Source organism: Pocillopora verrucosa, chromosome 9, assembly GCF_036669915.1.
Source record: "Pocillopora verrucosa isolate sample1 chromosome 9, ASM3666991v2, whole genome shotgun sequence".
Taxonomy (NCBI): Eukaryota; Metazoa; Cnidaria; class Anthozoa; order Scleractinia; family Pocilloporidae; genus Pocillopora; species Pocillopora verrucosa.
Window position 1 is genome coordinate 16,460,764 of NC_089320.1, and position 17,861 is coordinate 16,478,624.

A 17,861-nucleotide genomic window follows, 5' to 3' on the forward strand; every position below is an offset into this window, starting at 1 on the left:
ACATGAAGGTTTCGTCCGCCGTCCCCGCTTTAGTATCAGAATAAATTGTTCCCCCATTACGGAACTTGTCAGATCTCCCACATTTCTGTCCGGGCACCGATCTCGGAATATTGCGTCCCTTATCGGATGGTCCCCTGTCCTGGCTGATTTTGGAAACTTTCATCCCTTTTCGCGGAGTTCCGTTTATCTACTTTAGCTCGTTCTTTTTCGAACATTTCCGTTCAATGTTCGGAAACTTGCGTCTATTTTCCGGCGGTTGTTGATTGGTTCACATGTCGAAGGGGGATTGGGATCAAATTAGGAATGCAACATGGCGGCCTGTTTTGAAAAAATTAGGGGAAAATTTATTATCGGTTAGTATCTGTGGGCCGTGAAAAAGGGAACGAAAATGGCCTTCAGCTTCTCTTGACTTTGAGAGCAAGTGTTTTTTCGCTTTGGATAAATTTACTATGAAGAAGAAATCATGGTTACAGGATGTTACAATTAGACAAGGAATGACGAAAGGCGCACGTGAACTCATCTCTTGTTGGGAAGTTTGCTTGTAAGCAGCTTGTTCGAGGTAAGGTGATGTCTTGTACGAAAAACGAAAACTCGCTTTTGGGGTGAAGTCTTTAGCTTATTAAAACTCGGTTAGATTTCAGTATAACCCCACACCTCATAATGCATCAGCTCTTTGATGAAAGTAAACAATGGCGAATACGATAGACTACCTTTGAGACGAAGACTTTGTTTTAAAATGATATGGGGCGCGGTTAAACGGAAATCTTTCCGAAATATGGAAAATAAGTTCATTTAATGTAATGCTGTTGGTTTGTCGCCACATTCTCCACAAGTGGAGAAAAGAACAGTGATAAGAAATGTTGAAATATATATTTTTTTATCATTGAAATACTCTTTTACTTACTCAAAAATTCGTGTATGTTTCATAATTTTTGACCAGTTCAAAATTATCAGAATTTTCAAATGAACACTTAGAAGTTTCCCCAAAATGCAACCGAAGTTAGTTGAAAATTACCATTTTGAAGTGAAATTGAGCAGCTACATGTATGAAAGAACAGCAGTCAGTGAACATACAAATAATTTTCTCCTAGTGCTTTTTATACCTATGAAGGAGAGCCTTTTTTTAAATTGTTTCGATGTAGATACCCCATTATATCAGTAGCCTGTTGGTAGAAATGATATTCTTATAGTGTAATTGCTCTGGTGATTATGGAAATGCATACCAGTGCCTTGATTGGTTGAGGATTGCATCATACATGTATCTTGCTATAATCACCTTGTACAAGGTGATTATAGCAGGGGCACTAAATTTCAAAGTGGCTGTCTCACCTTTTTTAAATGTCTACATGGAAGTGATAAGTGCAATAGCAGAAAATTCAATTTTGAAGAGCACAAAAGAATTTGCGACTGAGTTTGGTGAAACACTTTTCTAAAGAAAGATATTAAGTTTGTTACTGATTTAAGTGAATAAACTCTTCACCTGTCTTGATATGAGTAATCACAATTGTAAATAAAAATATGCACAATTTTTTCTTTATTAACAGAATTTACAACATAATTTGAAAGCTTAGGGTTAGCAATTACAGTGCATACTAAAACAATTATTTGCCTCAGCCTTGTTGACCATTGTTGAATATTCCTCTCAACTTCCACTTGGGGGATTATTCAACAATATTCACTTTGCCTTTGACACAACAGAATAATAGCTCTAAATATTTTACAGAGTTACATGGTGTGAGGCACTAAATACCAAAATGGGAAAACTATTTTACCCAATTTAGTATTGGCTTCTGAAAATTGACTTTTTTCTCTTGATTCAGATATTGCGAGTAATAAATCTCTAGACAAATGAGTTGATGCCTGATCTAAATTTCAACTTGGCTTTTCTTTGGTTAGAACTCTGCTTACAGTATTGTCCAAAAGTAATGTGAACAATATGGACAAATGAAGTTTCCTCAACAATTCAAGTGTAAGTCTGGGCATAGATTCAAGCTCTTTGATGACATATCCCTAATACAGAGAGCATTACAGGTATTTCTGTGCAATTTGCTACAAAACTAAAGTTTGCAGTCATTTCCTTGAAGGGTCCCATGGGAAAGACAAGAGAATTCTCTTTGTGGTCTTTTTAACTGGTAGTTATGTAGCAAACATGAAAGGTTTTCTTGTGAACTTTGTTTGTTATTTTTCGATCAGAGCCTCTGTGAATTTGATAGTAAGTTATGCAACTTTATGAAGCATGTGTAACTAAAGCATCAAACATATTCAAGCTGTTTCAGAAACTGGACTGTCTTAAAGCACTGAATAGAGAGTGGACTTTGTACAGGAGATGGGTGATTAACAAGAGCTGACCCACAAAGGAATCAGTTTCATTCAATAAATCTCTTCCTTAACCTAAATCTGTGATGCAAAGACCTGGTCCCACAAAAAAAAAGGATAGGGAAAAGCAGTGAATGTGTTGAATTCTCGGCCACTGGACTGTCTTATGCGGAAAGATAAGCATAATCATTTGAAGCAATTTGTTTATGCCATGAGTTCATATAATTATGGCTAATAGGCACAACTCTTCTCTAAAATTTCCCACATCAAACACGTCAACTTGGATCTCAATTGCAAAAGAATGAAACAGTTTGCCTATTAGTCTCATGGGAGAGTTAAAAAAAAAGTATACGTGTAGACTCAAAACAGTACACCTCTTACTGAGAAACAAATTTCAGAAGACTTACAAGTACATTTTATTAACTGTGAACCAAAAGAGGAACTGTCTTTATGTGCTGAACAGAGAGTGGACTTTGTACAGGAGATGGAAGAGCTGACCCATAAAGGGCGACTAAAGCTTGATCCACAAGGGAGTTATTTCCACCCAGACAAATCACATTTAAAAAATATTCAAGGAAAACTCATTTTAAAGATATACACTTATTGCTTCTTGCACTGTACATCAATACTAACCGACTCATTTAGAACTTTCGTGGAAAAAAGATACTCTTTGTTAATGTTTGTTTGTTTTCATCTTTACTGGAACAGCACTGTGCCTGTAAGCAAGAATGTGAAGATTGTTTCTATTCAAACATCTTGGCTCTCAGTGGATCTGTGGACCCTGATCTAATTTATATGGTGCCAATGTTAAGTATTTTGTTAGTGTCAAATTGCTTTATGCATCCTATTTAAGTAGAAGCAAACAACATAGATGCATCTTTTTATGTATTTGATAAAGCTGGGTTTATTACAGAGTGGGACTGGTCAATCAGAATTTATAGGTAATTTTTTGAGGGGGGGGGGGGGGGCAAGGAATAAAACAGAAAGATAAGCACAATCATTTGTCAAAGCAATTTGTTTGTGCTGCAAGTTCATGTTATGGCTTGAGCACAACTCTTCTGTGAAGTGTCCCACGACAAATATGTCACCTTGGAACTCAATTGCAAAGCAATGAAACAATTTACTTATCTAAGTATACATGTAGACCCAAAACAGTACACCTCTTATTGATGAACAAATTTCAGAAGACATGTACACTCTGTGAAAACTGTGAACCAAAAGAGGGACAAATCGAATAAACATCATTCAGGAAAAAAAACTTTTCTCAGGTGACTGACACATGTATTTGTAGTACAGTAAGGAGCCTACAATTTTGTATGAACATGTTTGTAAGCTGCAAGTGTTCATGTCGGCAGAGTTGATCTTTCAGTAGCTATATACACCTGTACACTGTAAGCTGACTTATTCATTTAACCAATTTAGTGCGCCTGTACCTCTAAACTATTTGAGTCTCCCTCAATCTTCTCTAAAAAAATAATAGTTAGAATGCAAATCAACTCTTAAAAATTCAGTATATTGTATCATCTAAACTCTGTGCTAGACAACTCAAAGTAAACTTAAATTTTTGGTTTGCCTTAGGTATTTTTACCTCAGTTTTTACTGGATTAAGATGGTGTTCTTTACATAGAATTGAAAATTCCAAATCTCTTTTTGTCTCTTTGAAAACTCAGCTGGTATGTTTTTTAAGCAGTTCATTTGAAACCTGTGTAGTCAGTGGACTTTTCAGTAGAGAGAGAAAGGGGGGAGGGGAAGGGAAGAATTAGAGCTGATCATCCACAAAGGAGTCAGTTTTACTCAACAAATCTCTTCCTTAGTCTCAATCTGTGATGCAAAGGCTTGGTCCCACAAAAAAGAGGAAAAGGAAAAGCTGTGAGTGTGTTGAATGTTTTGGCCACTGGACTGTCTTTATATGCTAAACAGAGGGTGGACTTTGTACAAGAGATGGGTGACTAAGAGCTGATTATCCACAAGGAGTCAGTTTCACTCAACAAATTTCTTTCTTAGTCTCAATCTGTGATGCAAAGACTTGGTCCCACAAAAAAGAAGAAAAGGAAGTGCAATGAGTGTGCTGAATTCTTTGGCCACTGGACTGTCTTTATGCGCTGAACAGAGAGTGGACTTTGTACAAGACATGGGGGATTAAGAGCTGATGCACTAAAGAGTCAGACTCACTGCCACCCAACAAATCTCTTCCTTAGTCTTAATCTGTTATGCAAAGGCTTGGTCCCACAAAAAAGAGGAAAAGTAAATGCAGTGAGTGTGTTGAATGTTTCGGCCACTGGACTGTCTTTATGTGCTGAACAGAGAGTGGACTTTGTATAAGAGATGGGGGATTAAGAGCTGATGCACTAAGGAGTCAGACTCACTGCCACCCAACAAATCTCTTCCTTAGTCTTCTTCTGAGATGCAAAGACTTGGTCCCAAAAAAACGAGGAAAAGGAAAAGCAGTGAGTGTTGAATGTTTGGGCCACTGGACTGTCTTAATGCGCTGAACAGTGAATGGACTTTGTAAAAGAGTAATGGGTGACTTTGGAGCTGATCCATAAAGTAGTCAGTTTCACCCAATAAAACTCTTCCTTAGTCCTAATCTGTGATGCAAAGACTTGGTCCCACAAAAAAGAGGAAAAGTAAATGCAGTGAGTGTGTTGAATGTTTTGGCCACTGGACTGTCTTAATGCGCTGAACAGTGAATGGACTTTGTAAAAGAGTAATGGGTGACTTTGGAGCTGATCCATAAAGTAGTCAGTTTCACCCAATAAATCTCTTCCTCAGTCTTAATCTGTGATGCAAAGACTTGGTCCCACAAAAAAGAGGAAAAGTAAATGCAGTGAGTGTGTTGAATGTTTTGGCCACTGGACTGTCTTTATGTGCAGAACAGAGAGTGGACTTTGTACAAGAGTAATGGGTGACTTTAGAGTTGATCCACAAAGGAGTCAGTTTCACCCAACAAATCTCTTCCTTAGTCTTAATCTGTGATGCAAAGACTTGGTCCCACAAAAAAGAGGAAAAGGAAAAGCAGTGAGTGTGTTGAATGTTTTGGCCACTGGACTGTCTTTATGCACTGAACAGAGAGTAAACTTTGTACTACACTGTAGGTGACTCTGAGCTGACCTTCAAAGAAGTTAGTTTCACCAAAAAAAACTACACAACAGATTTGAAGATAACTCATTTTAAACATTACTTTATAGTAGACTGATTTACGATTTTCTCTGAAAAAAGGTATTTTTGGATACTTTTTGTTTTTTGCAATCTTTACACAGAGAAAGCAAGAATGCGAATATCGCTTGTATTCAATCTTCAGCGGACAAGGGGACCCTGATGGACTTCGTGTGATGCTAATGGTATTTGTCAGGTTACTTCTTATTTTTGACTTTATAACAAACAGGTGTAGAGGGCAAAATTCCTAAATGCTGATTAGCTGTGACAGAGGGCATTTTTCATTAATTTTTGGTAATTGCCCCTGGAACTGACCAAAATCTAGGAAACATTAACTAAGGCTTAACTGGTCCTAATTTAGGTGCCGATCAGTTTGAAGCTTCAACATCCTCCACGGCAACCCACGGGCACTTGACTGTTGTCCATGTTCCGGATGTGGGGAATTCGAACCTTGCCTGGGTAGGGTGAGGAATTTAAACCAGCGGAATACTAGTGTTGACTTATAAATAAGGAGGAGTTTTTGGGGTAATTTACTTTCATAAGCAAATGGCTTAGGGGAAAAATTTCACATCGTAGGATGATGCTTACAAGCGAAAAACCAAACAGCGGCGCTACTTTCGTACGAGTGATGCTTTACTTTCCTCGTGTTAGTTACACAAAACTATTTTCCAGCATATTGAAAGAATATTTTTCGGGCTGCTCGAATTAATGTTTCCAGAAACAGATCTCGTATTTTTATGAGGCTTACTTTACCTTCGTATTCCTCATTGATTACACTACCCAAGAGGTCACGCACCGCTACAGACCGCTGACACACCAGGCGATTAAGATAAAGAGTAATTGATAGAGCTACAGCTGTAGAGAGTTTTGAAGGATTTGCCAATGATCAGCTGTGTTTTTCGGGGATCGTATATTTTCACATTCCACTCAACTTTGTCGTTGTTATATGAAAAATGCATCACCTTAGTCTTCGCAAAGTCAACTTAATTCACTTCCACCAACAAAGTGCTTGGAGGTGCCTTCCCTTGGGTTCATTTTTTTCAGCGAGTTCCATTAATGGATCGCCTCTGCTACAATTTAAATCAAGGAGCATCGTCATAGTATTTTGAATCGTGTTTCTGTGGGGCACAAAATTGTCTCTAATTTGCTCGAAACGACAGAATTTCACTTGAATAGCTCAGACAGACACCAAACATATTATTTATTTGAAGAGATGAATGCCAATCAATCAAAAACAACGATAGCAAAGGCTAAAGAAGACTAAGCCAGGTTTCAGAGAAATTGTAGGCAAAATTTATCAAGAAACGGTAATTGATTCACGGCCGTTTTTAAAAGATAGTATGGAATTCCAGAGAAGATAGTTTTATTTTTCCATGATGTTAATATCATTTCCCATTCGTTTTTACAGTACTTCATACAACAGGTAATTTAGTGTTAACAACTGGGTTGAAAACGTAAATTAGCCACCGTAAAGGGTAAAAAAACTGACGTTTCGAGCGTTAGCCCTTCGTCGGAGCGATTAGAGGAATTGTGGGTTGTGTGTGGATTTATATGTAGAAAGAGGAGCTACGCCATTGGTGGGAATATGGTGACGAGAAAACAGGAATAAATTAGTTGAATGAAAAGCGCTCGTTGATTCCGTGGGGATTAAGGGTACCGATTTGGAATATAAATTTTTGTTCTAGTGTTTTGCGGCTTTCCGAACTGCCTAGATGTAAGGAAAGGCCGCATGCAACATATACAACAGTACCAAAATATTCCATCACTGAAATGTTTTTTTTTTTGTGATTTTGGATGTGGATTATGAGTTGATTCGAGATAGCGTCTTCCTGTCGCTACTGTCGCTTATTGATGAATAGATAATGGTAACAGGACTGATTATAGTTCAATTTGGTCTGTAATCATACGAGTTATAACAAACTCAACGCCCGCGTAGCGGGAGTCAGATTTTTTTTTCACGAGTATCATTACTGATCGAATTGGACGACACGAAGTCTTAGTGCCACTTAATCATAAAAATTACAATTTCCAAGTAAAGAAGAATAGCCAGGTTATGAACAAAGGAAACTTTGCAGTAAAAGACTGACAAAGGAGGCGTAAATTGTTTAATGTCGCTCTAAAATTGATTGGTTGATTTAAACTACAACTCTATATGTGATTGGCTTATTGAACTGTCCAATAACAAACTGTGCGATAATAGCAGTTGAATTCGTGGGAAATAGGAGTTTTTTAAACCAATCACAATCGATGAAATTGTAATAATGATTAGCTTCTTTAGGGAAGATCTGACTTTTTATCTCCTTTAATGTGGTTGAGACATACGCTATATAGATCCGTTGCCAAGATAAAGAAAATTTTTACTGAAAACGGCAGATATTTATTATTTGACAATTTGCTAAAGGCAGGTAAATTTACTGTAGGACAAGGTTGTCCCCTACTAGTTAACGTAGTACGGGAAAGCATTATCATTCATTACAGACCATTTTTGCAGTTTTTTCTTGCAGCTGATAACCATCGTTTAGGTTGAGTTTTAGCTCACTTTTCGTTTACCCTATTATTTTTTTTGTTATTCAGGTAAAACCTATTACTTAGTTGGAGAGCTGGTCAGAAAGGATGCTGGTACCGACTTACAAGTTACTGTGATGATTTCTTTCAACATCCGAAATATTCGGTAAGTTTGCCAGTTTAAATTGAGCGGGAAGATTTCCAGAGTAACTCGCTGAATCAAATTTTGGGAACCTAGCATATTCGTGGAATCAGTGCAAAACAACTACAGATCCTATAAACGATGAAAAGAGAGATAATTAGGACGCTTAAAATCACAACTGTCTGCTCATTGAAATTTGTTAGTCTCGCACGGCATATTGGTATGTAGGGAAGATGAATAAAATTAGAGAGCTTTTTAATTCATGTAGGATTCAAATCCCGTTCAGAATTTTCCAACTATTTAAAGTAAAAACATGGAAATATCACCAATAGATTGTTTGGTTTTTGTTGTGTCAAAGCCACCTGTAACGTATTTGGGCATATTTTCTTAATTTTTTGTCTTTTGTGTCTTCTTTTGCGTCTACAACGTACCGTTTTGTGTTTTTATACAAGTTGGGCGTATTTTTCTTTATTAAGGTACGGCGGAGATTACAAGTTTAAAAAGTATGTCTTGGGAGACAAGTGGTAAGTTTAATTATAGTTGAATGGAAACGACCAAATAAGGTGAACACTCTTCTTTCGCGGACTTTGGACTGAGACATTGTACGGTTTAATTTATTCTTCCTCTTGTCAAAGCTTTCGATACATTTTTTTATGTGTGAGGAATCTAGTACTTATGGGGCTCAGTTTAAACGCATGTGTATTGCTGTCATATTATGTATTAACGATGCATTGTGGCTCATCTTTAGTTCTTTCTCCATCTTTTTACAGATTTCATGAAAAATGGCCATATCAAGAAAAAAATTGTCATCCTCAGAAAGAACGAAAAATCGGGGGTCGATCCGCCATCGTCCCCCACCACACCCGCCTCTTATAAACAATTTTTTAAGTTATGATGACAGTTGTCTACCTTGTGGTAACAACATCTGTCTAATACGCATGTTCCTTTAGACAGACATTTAGTTATCTAATAAGCATGCGTTTGAAATAAACGTTACTACCACAAGGTAGACAATGTCTATGAAGACTTAGAAACTGTCTGTAAGAGGTGGGTGTGGTGGGGGATGGTGGACGGAACATTTTTAACATTTTTCTGTTCCTCCAGTGATTTAAAGAGATTAAATAACAACAGTTTGTAATGCTTTATTTTTTTGTAACGTATCACAATCTCTAATCCATTTTCTACTCCCATGTAAAATTGGTAAAAATGTAAATCGAACACCTGCTTTCCTTCTTTTCACGACTTTCTGGCTGGAAACTAACGTCTGTGTTCCTTGGTGCAAAACTCACTTGAAGTTCCTAAAAGTAAAAGAAGAAAACTTTATTCAGAAGGCAGTTTTTGACACAAACCAACAAACTACATGTAAACACACTAAGTCAAATCACAAGAACAGTAAAACCCAGAATGAAGGGATTTGAGTCAACGTTTGATAAAATTAGAGCTACTTTGTAAAGTAGATGAGAGGATGATCCTCAACCAAAAGGCAATAAATGTACAGTTTTCCTGAATTTTAATTAATTTCTCTCTTATCTTTTTGTGTGTTTTTCCGTCATCGTCGGATAGCGTGAAATTTACTTTTGGTATCAAGTTTGCATGTTTTTCTTGCGTTTGCACGTGAATTCATGTAATGGCTCAGCAATTTAAAATTCTGCTAAGCAAATTTTCAGTAATTAGTGACTTATTATATAATACTATTTCGGTGAAATAAAGCTCATAGAAAGCTTCCTGCGGGGCTACATGATACGAATTTGTTTAAATCGAATCACAATTATTCATTTGAACCACAAATTTTAAACAGAGAAAAGAAAAAAACTAAAACATGCTCCTGAGGAACTGGTTGGACAAAAAACTAACGCAAAAATCAGGAAGATAAAATTCCAACGACTTTCATCGAAGCCAAACAGGAGGATTATTTTTACCTTTTCGAAGACATTTCGTCGTTCGACTTTGACTTAGTACAAGGGCTAAGATCAACCTCTCATTAGCTGGAACGTCCTAACTTCACAGTTACGATCAAAACGCGATCTGACCTAAGGACTAATTCTCTATCAAGTGTTTCAAAGCGAAGATGTTAGTTTTCTTAATGAAACATAAGAGATGCATAACTTTCTTACCTGTAATCACAAGTTCCACAACACCAACTCAATTGGCTTGAAACTTCCAAATCCACGTTCACATCACTAACAATTCCTCATGACTGCAGTCTTCAAAGAAAAATTGTTTATCTGCAAAAAAATAATTCGAGAGCAAAAAAAGCTAATAAATTGGCTAGATTGCTGCACCTTGTACTTCACGGCAATTATTTGCTAGATCTACAACAGGGAAATAGAATGATAACAGAGAGGGGGAATTCAAACAAACATAACCCTGTCTCTGCACCCTTGACAATTGTCCCACCCCCTTCCCACACCCCACCTCCCTACACCCACTCCACCCCCTTGACAATTTTAAAATCCTAGCTTAAACTTCTAATCTAAAATATCTATTGATCTGCAGAGGCGTTTCTAAATGGCTAATATTTAGGTTCATTCTCGTAGATTCATCGGTCCGTCACTCCTAAAACAATACATTGTCATTTTCTCCGCCGTTTTCTTTCTTTTCCTTTCACTATGCTTAAGTTGCTTACCTATGGAGAGGATAGTAGGGGGGGGGGGAGGGGGTTGTCACGTGTACTTTAAACAGTATTTCACGCGTCACGAATTCGAAAGGGAATACTGTAAAATTCATGCATCACGTATTAATTTTGAGCCTAATCGCGCATTACGTATAAACTCTTTCTCACCCTCTATGGACTGGCTGGTTAACTTTCAAATTGAACGTATTTAACAGACTCATGTAAAAACTTATCAAATGACAAACAATTTTGCTACTTAATCAAAATAATTCTCCTATCTACTCTTCACCATTATGTGGTTGATGTTTACAGTCAATCAGTCAGAAAAAAATCAAGTGATGAGGCAATAACTCAGTTCTTAACCTATCATCCAAAAGTTAAATTATTCAGTTGAAAAGTCAGTTATTGTATCAGACAATTACAAGTCAGTCAATCTGTCAGTGGGTTGGTCAGTCAGTTGGTCATTAAGTCAGTTTGTTGTTCCATGAAGCAGGGAGACAATTTACCAGTCTGTCCACAGATGGCCAACAGGGCAGCAGTTAGTCACCAGTTAGTCACTCAAAAAATTGGTCAATAAATCAATTGCAGACTCAGTCAATCAAATGCAGACTTAGTCAATCAGCCATCTAGCCACCCTTCCAGCTGGGCAGTCACTCAGTTATCAAGTAACCTAGCCACTCCATCAGTCAGTTGACTAATCAATCAGTCAGTCATCCAGCTACTAGGTGTATCCATCACTCAAAAAGTCTGTCAGTCAATCATTCAGTGAGCTCTTCAGTCCACATGTCCCTAAGTGATAGGTTACTCATTTTATAAGTCATTTAATCAGTCATCCAGTCATCCAAACAGTACACCAGTTGAGTTGATAATGTAAAGTGGCCACTGTAGAGAGTTTCAAAGCTGATGTTTTAAGCGTTAGCCCTTCGTCATTCACTCTGACTCTATCAGAAGCTCTTTATGGTGGCCAATTTACATTGTCAACTCATTTGATAAAACCAAAATTGTCTTGCTATACTCCCTCACCAACAGAGCACCACAGTGTCTTTAGAAACTTAGCCCCTCAGTACACTAGTTGGTTAACTGACCAGTCAGTCCAAATGTCAGGCAACCAACCAGCAATGCAGCCAGTCAGTTTGTCATTCACACTGTGAGTCAGTCGGTCTGTCATTCACAGAGAGAGTGAGTGAGTTGGTGAGTCAGTCAGTTACTCAGTACATCACTTGGTCCACAAAAGTAAGTCAATCAGTCCTTTAGTCAGAGACTACAAGAGCAGTCAGCTGCTTTATAATAGTTTACTAACTGATGTTCAGACTCACCCACAACAACTCTCTTCCTGCAAAGCTGTATGAGTTAAGCTTGATTGAGGAAGAGAAAACATTCTACCTAAGCAACAGCTGCCTCTGTGACCAAAACAGTCCAGTAGTCAAAACATTCAACACACTCACTGCATTTCCTTTTCCTCTTTTTTGTGGGACCAAATTTTTGCATCACAGATTAAGACTAAGGAAGACATTTTTTTAAGGTGAAACTGACTCCCTTATGGGTCAGCTCTTAATTCCCCATGTCTTGTACAAAGTCCACTCTCTGTTCAGTGCATAAAGACAGTCCCGTGGCCGAAACATTCAACACACTCACTGCATTTCCTTTTCCTCTTCCTTGTGGGACCAAGTCTTTGCATCACAGATTAAGACTAAGGAAGAGTTTTGTTAGGTGAAACTGACTCCTTTACGGATCAGTTCTAAAGTCACCCATAACTCTTATACAAAGTCTACTCTCTGTTCTGCACATAAAGACAGTCCAGTAGCTGAAACATTCAGCACACTCATTGCATTTACTTTTCCTCTTTTTTGTGGGACCAAGTCATTGCATCACAGATTACATGTAAGACTAAGGAAAATATTTTTTGGGTGAAACTGTTTCCTTTACAGATCAGCTCTAAAGTCACCCATAACTCTTGTACCAAGTCTACTCTCTGTTCTGCACTTAAAGACAGTCCAGTAGCCAAAACATTCAGCACACTCATTGCATTTACTTTTCCTCTTTTTTGTGGGACCAAGTCTTTGCATCACAGATTAAGACTAAGGAAGAGATTTGTTGGGTGAAACTGACTCCTTTATGGATCAGCTCTAAAGTCACCCATAACTCTGTACAAAGTCCACTCACTGTTCAGCGCATAAAGACAGTCCAGTGGCCAAAACATTCAACACACTCACTACTTTTCCTTTTCCTTTCTTTGCAAGACCAAATATTTTGCATCACAGATCAAGACTATGGAAGAGATTTGTTAGGTGGAACTGACTCCTTTATGGATCAGCTCTAAAGTCACCCATGACTCTGTATAAAGTCCACTTGCTGTAGAGGACATTAAGACAGTCCATTGTCTAAAACATTCAACAAACTCACTGATTCTACCTGTTAGTCCATGCGTCACTTGATTGATCAGTCAGTCAGTTACAGGTTAGTCAGACCATATCTCATGAGTAATTGTAGGTTTTGACCCATTTCAAATTTGCCCCTGAAAATGAAAAAGAACCCCACAATCCAAGGTCAACATACAAACAAAAATTATCTAGTGTTGGGACAGTACTTTTTTCTCATTATATTTTGTTCTTGGCCAAGACATTCCTACATGTAGTAAAGAAGATTGTGTTGCAGTTTTCTGATCCATCTTGAGGCATGCATGTCTGCATCTAATCCTTTCACCAAAATTAATTTTTCTAATGCAATAACTGGTACAAGAATGGTATATTCCATTCTTATAACTTTATGGGCAATCATTTTTAGTCTTCAAGCACAACAGCTTTAGAACTGTGCAAATTAACTTCATCTTACTGGTTGACTCTTCATGAATAATTATGTGAGTGACAGCAACAAGTTACTTCAACAAGTGTTGAAAAACTACTATCACAAATGTGAAAATTATTGATTTGATTCAATAACAATTACTGAAAGTCAGCCAATCATTGGATCAGTGTAGCAAAAAGTAACATTGGAAACAAATACATATCACTCAGTCATAAGTTTCTTGTCAAATTACAATCTTTCAATGAAAAAGATTGTTTTCATGTAGATAAATGAAATCCTAATCCTCAACTTGTTATGCTTCCAAACAGGAATAATCTGGAGCTTGGGCCAAACTTTGCATCATTCAAATTTCAGTTTGTAATCTGCAGAATTTTAATCTGCAACTCTCTTAAATTTATTTATAAGTCAACAATTTATTCAATGATGAAGATGAATTTTTCTGGATATATAAAAGAGCAATTAATCAGTCTCATAATCAGTAAATCAATCAATCAGTGAATTAGTCAGTTAGTTGGTCAGTCAGTCAGCTAATCAATTAGTCAGTCAGTCAGTCCACCAGTCACTTCATTAGTCAGTTGATTGGTTGGTAAGTGTGCTCATTAGTCTGTCAGTCTGGCGATCTGTCTGTCAGCTAGTCAGTAAGTTATTTGATCAGCCTTTCTATTCACAAGTCAGTTGATTCATTTATCAGTTTGTCCATCATTTAAGTCAGTCCCTCAGTCACACAGTTAATTATTTAGTTAGTCCAACAGTGATTCAGGCATTGGGTGTCACTGATTCAATCAACCAGTCAGTCCACAAGTCCTAGGATTGGTCATTCAGTAAGTCACTCCTTCAGTGAGAGCACCAGTTGCTTTTCTGATCAATCATCCAGCCATCCATTCTGTCAAGAGTCACATATTCAGTCAGCAAGTCACATCACCTTTCAGTCAATTGATCAGACAGACAGTCAAAAAGTCAATACATTGCTTAGTCTGTTATTGGACAGTCACTCATTCAGTCAGTCACTAAGTCCACATGTTAGTCAAACAGTCAGTGTATCATTCTGTCCAGAAGCCAGTCAGTCTGTTAGTTGGTCAGTCAGTTATTCAGTCAGTCAGTCTATTCACAAGTTCATTGATTTCCAAATCAGTCAGTCCATCCCTTTATCAGTCCCTACTCAGACAATCAGTCTATAAGATGGTCAGTCACTCGCTAAGTCAGCTAATCAATCAGTAAGTTGGTTGATGAGTCAGTTAATGAATCCCTGAATTTTAATTAGATAGTCAGTTAACACAATTAGCCAATTACCTGGTTATCTAATCAGTTTAACAATAATTTATTATTGGTCAACTATTCAGTTAGTTAGAATTTCTTTTTACTCTTATAGGCCAGTGCTAGTAATCTTAACTGTGCGGATAAATGGCTGGAAACTAGGGCAATCAGTGAGTCAGTTCACCTGTCATTCACTTGATCAGACAGTCAGTAAATTTTTTAGTCATCACTTGGTCCATCATTAATCAGTCACTCATATGGTCTGCAACTTAGTACTAGTCAGTCAAAAAGTTCATGCATCATTCAGCCAAACAGTCAGTCACCTAGCCAGCTTTCAAATCCACAAGCTGTGAATTCATGTACACCTCTTTAAGTCAGTCAATTACATGAAGTCAGTCACACCATCACTTAATGGCAGTTGAACTTCCCAGCTTCCTATACTGCATTAGAGACTGGTAGCAGAGACTTTTTAGCAGTTACATGTCATCTGTAAGCAGCGGTAATTTCAAATTTTAAAAAACAGGTAATTCTCTAAAATTGTTTTCATGACAAGTCTGCAAAGTTTTGTCTACTATTGTTTCCAATGCATCTTTCTTTGATTATAATTATCTATAATTCAAACATTAAAACATGATTTGTCACCTTACTAAAAAACACCACATTCTGATTCATTGCTGATGTTGTCCATTCACCATAATACCTGGCTTTTCCATCATTGCACTCTTCATTCCACCTAAAAGAGGAACAAAAATTAGTTTTAAAGTTTTCATAACAAGAATTCTAAAAGAGAAGTGAAGAGCCTACATGAGTAATTTTTACACAACCATAAACACTATCCTTCAAACTATAACTCATCCCTGTCCAAAAACTGCCGCGAAACCAGGCTTGTTTGAGTAATTTCTGATCCATCTAAAGACAATTTGGTGCTGAGTCCAACACCAAAATTTGTTTCTTTAACTTCAATTGGTAAAATTGGTAGTATAACTGTCTTGACATAGGAATTGTTGTTTGAAAACAGTCTCTGATCATAACAACTTTTAGATTGTACAAGTTGACTTCAGCTTTCTAACTGTATTTGTATACATGTGATTCACCACAAGAAACTAAGTGCATTTTGTACTTTTCACGAAGAGAGAAACAAGCAGTGCTTCAGGGGAATAGTGACTTAAGTGAACTTAAGATTGATAAAAGGATATGGTAGATCTTTACAAGCATCCTTTGCAAAAAAATTGTTGATGTGTTATTCGAAGTGTAACCACTATAAACTATATCAACATTAACTAAATCAATTGAAAGGTGCTATCCCGCAAAAATCTGACCTAGTAAACTGCAAGTAGAAACACAAAGGTCTCCTGCTGAGTCTCAGGGGACTCTCAGCAAAGTCATCTCTTGCCCATGACTGACCTTATTTCAATTCCCTCTACAGCAATTTTGATGCTTGGGTTTCTTTAAATTAATTAAAAGGCAGTTTAAGCACACTGAGTTGTTGGTCAAGTGTAAGCAGTGAAGATCTTGACCACAAGATCTTATCTGTTTAGATGAGATTTTCTGAACATTCCTTTTTACTTTCATTCAGGACTTTAATCCTTTTTATCTTTCTCCATTCACAGTCTACTTTTATTCACAGACAGATAGGAAAGATTACCACATACAACTGAAATCAGGAGATGTATATGCAATTGAAATTCAAGAACTGGGATGTTTTGCTGCAGAAAGAACTTCTAAAGTCATCTATGGTAACATGTTATAATTGGCTATTCAAACTTTGCAGGGTTAAAGCATTCATTTTGAAAATTCATTTTCAGCAGGAAATTACTTAGTTGCCATTCAACATTCTACCAACATAATGGCCTAGGGGGTGGGCGCCTATTAAGGGGAAGACGCTTATTAGAGCGTGGGAGCTTAATCAATTATAATTCCTGTTAACGACCTTTAAACTTGAAATCACAAATGGTAGCTTGCCTGGATTTTAAACTTCCCGCGGATTTGACCAAAACAAACGGGGGTGCAAAACATCCTAGATTTAGAAGTTAACATCAGTTAAATTTTTTTGGGCAAAATATTGCCTAAAAGCTTCCTTTTTGACTTTTTAGCTCATCAATATATTCACTTACTAGGACTCAAAGGCAAAGCTGAGATTTCCACAATCATGACTACGATCCAAGGTCCAAACAGCTTTGGTTTGTCTCCACGTCGAGTTCACTCTTCCAGCTGCGATGAAAGCGTTCAGAAATGACCACATTTCTAATTTCCGAGCATAAACAAAGGAAAATCCAACCAGAAAATAACAAAGAAAGAAAACAATCCAACAATCCGAAATACAATAAATCGCACGGCCATGTTCTGTGTTAGTCTTGCATGGAATGCTGGGAGGCAGATCGTCACCCTCCCTGAAGAGGGTCAAATCCAGGGCGGCTTATACAGAGCTGTTGATATGCCTTTGGGACCGTCTGAAATCTAACAGAATCTTCGAAAATGGATAGAACAATTCGAAATCGGACGCAGCCTTCCAAAACCAGGCGAAACCGTCGAGTTGAAATGATGATGACAACTTAAACGCAACTTGAGTTGATCTTAATGTGCAATTGAAACTTGTCCAAAATCAGACGAGACCGAGAGAAATCAAACGGAACTATCCCAAATGAGATGGTAACATACGAGCTAAAGAAGAAACGGGTTTTGAATTGAAATTTGAAAATGACGAGATTCGAAATTCCATCATTTAAGATGGCTGAAAAACGGATCGACAGTTTTTCATCAGCAATCCTTAATATTTTCCATCCACAACTACCCTTACTCATTTTGGCCTATTTTCCTAATTTTCCTATTTTCCTTAACTAGTATTGTTTGGTTTTCCTCCATGTTTAAGGCAATTTTGCTTCTCGCAGGAGGACAACTTGCTGAAACGTAACTCCTTTGAAACTGAATTTTTGCCAAGTTTGTTAACTGACATCCTGTTATCACGAGGTGATTAAGAAGTATTTTTCTTCTTCGTTAAGCTTCCCACAAACACGAAATCCTCCACGTTGATTGAGCATCTCCCATATATAGGCATATCAAGTCTATCAA

General features: G+C 37.4%; 2 long non-coding RNA genes across 8 annotated transcripts; one reads left to right on the forward strand and one right to left on the reverse strand.

The window, feature by feature from the left end:
- Positions 1–311: 311 nt before the first annotated feature.
- Positions 312–9,627, forward strand: LOC131779771 (uncharacterized). Of its 6 annotated transcripts, none has more exons than XR_010718728.1 (7): positions 312–559; positions 3,025–3,134; positions 5,577–5,657; positions 5,834–5,936; positions 8,047–8,143; positions 8,596–8,643; positions 8,890–9,627. It is a non-coding gene; the product is annotated as an uncharacterized lncRNA (long non-coding RNA). The 6 variants fall into 6 exon arrangements; XR_010718727.1 differs by having other exon boundaries at positions 5,834–5,931; XR_010718730.1 differs by lacking the exon at positions 5,834–5,936 and having other exon boundaries at positions 5,577–5,668.
- Positions 9,282–17,414, reverse strand: LOC131779779 (uncharacterized). Of its 2 annotated transcripts, none has more exons than XR_010718732.1 (5): positions 16,907–17,414; positions 15,435–15,525; positions 11,240–13,248; positions 10,234–10,344; positions 9,282–9,417 (listed from the first exon to the last, which is right to left on the reverse strand). It is a non-coding gene; the product is annotated as an uncharacterized lncRNA (long non-coding RNA). The 2 variants fall into 2 exon arrangements; XR_010718733.1 differs by having other exon boundaries at positions 13,146–13,248; positions 16,907–17,408.
- Positions 17,415–17,861: the final 447 nt, after the last annotated feature.